Source organism: Triticum aestivum, chromosome 4D, assembly GCF_018294505.1.
Source record: "Triticum aestivum cultivar Chinese Spring chromosome 4D, IWGSC CS RefSeq v2.1, whole genome shotgun sequence".
NCBI lineage: Eukaryota > Viridiplantae > Streptophyta > Magnoliopsida > Poales > Poaceae > Triticum > Triticum aestivum.
In genome coordinates, this window is record NC_057805.1 from 263,135,265 (window position 1) to 263,137,075 (window position 1,811).

Genomic DNA, 1,811 nt, shown 5'->3' on the forward strand with positions numbered 1-1,811 from the left:
ACATCAAAATAATTTCTTACAAAAATAATTTGGCCAAATAGTATTTCCAAAAATTAGTTTTCAAAAACCCCTAAATTGAGATTTGCACAGCAAGTACTTAATTAAGGGAAGTAAAAATCTTTCCAAAAATATATTTAACTCCTATTAGATATAGGACACCCAGAAACCACAAAAATATAATTTTAGAAGTTATTTTCCTATTTTATTTAAAGGCTTTTTCTAAAGTCCACAAATGGTCTTTAATAGGTTAAAATTATTTTAAAGCTTCAAAAATATATGAGAAAAATCAGGGAAACTCAGTGGACATATATTTTCCATATATAAGAGTTTCAACACATGGTCATGTTCAAATTATTGGTCAAACCCCTCAAAAACCCTTTCTGGATATTTCAAGCTTTTGAAATATTTACAAAGGAAATATTCCCTAAAAATTCCAAGAAAATTCTAGCATGTCACATATGACATGTTTGATGATCTTGCCAAGTCTCATGTCATGGAGAATAGTATAACCCCATGAAATCCTCTCAAAACCACTTCTGTCCTTTTTCAAGTTTGAACAACTTTGCACTGTCAAACATGTCCAAATGCTCTCAAACTTGGTGCACATGCTCAAATGGTGTAATAATGCATCTAGACCAAATGTCACAAGTTGGAGAGAATGTTATCTTGATAAAAGTGCCCCAAAACCCTCTCTGTCCAGAACCAAATTTGAACAACTTTACATTGGCAACTTTCTCCTTTTGATCTCAACTATTGTGGACATGTTCAGAACCTCAAATGATGACACTACACTAAGTGGTGCATCAAGGAGAATAGCTTTGCATGACTAAATCTTGAAAAGTCCATTTCTGTTGATTTCTAGGGTTTACAAAAGTTGCATTGGCAACTTTGCCCAAATGAACTCAATCTTGGTGGAACCTCTTATTTTCTCATGCCATTTGACCCTGTGAAGCCTCATGACAAGGAAAGTCTATTTGCTTGCCCAAACCTGCATCAAACACCTTCTGGTAGAAATTTAAAATGCATGTTTTGTCCATTTCCACTAATGTCCTTGAGTCCAAATTTGTACCACAACCTCATGTGATACTCCTCTAACCCCCTGCATCTTTCCCTGCCCGAGGAGCCATGATTAAGGGGGGTAGAACCCCATTTTTCTTCTCTGGGCAGCATCATTCTCCCTCTCTCTCAGCCTCTCTCTCCCTCGTTGACATTCCAGAGCATCCAAGGCTCTCCTCAGCTTTTGCCCATGCCCCCTGCAGACGCCAAACACAAGTGGGCGCGCGGGTGCGCGCAAAAAGCCGCGGATGCCGGCCATTTGCACGCTCTGGAGCGCGTGGCAGAGCACCCGAGCGTTGACACCGCGTCCCCTGACCGCCTCGAGCCTCCCCCTTGCGCCAGTCGAGGTGCCTCGACACCCGCAACACGCCACCACCTTGTCCCCCTCCTCTCTCTTCCTCATGCTGCCTCCTCTCGCACACGCACCGGCCGCCCGAGGGCTCCAATAGGCAGCCTCACACGCGCGATGCCTCTAACCCGTCACCGCTCCCCCTTTCCTTCTCCCCCGACTTGGACCATGCCCACGAGCGCCGCAGACAACCCCGAGCCTCCTCCCGTGGCCACCGCGGCCATTTCTGCGGGTGCCCGTAGGCCGCGTCCACGGTGAGCTGTGGCCTCGCCATATAAGGCCGCCCCGACCAACCTCTAGACCTCCCTCTAGAGCTCCTTTGCTCTCTCTCTCCCGTGCACCCCCTGGACCAACCTGCACCTCCTCTCGTGCCCTCCTTCGCTCCCCATGGCCGGAGCCGAGCTGC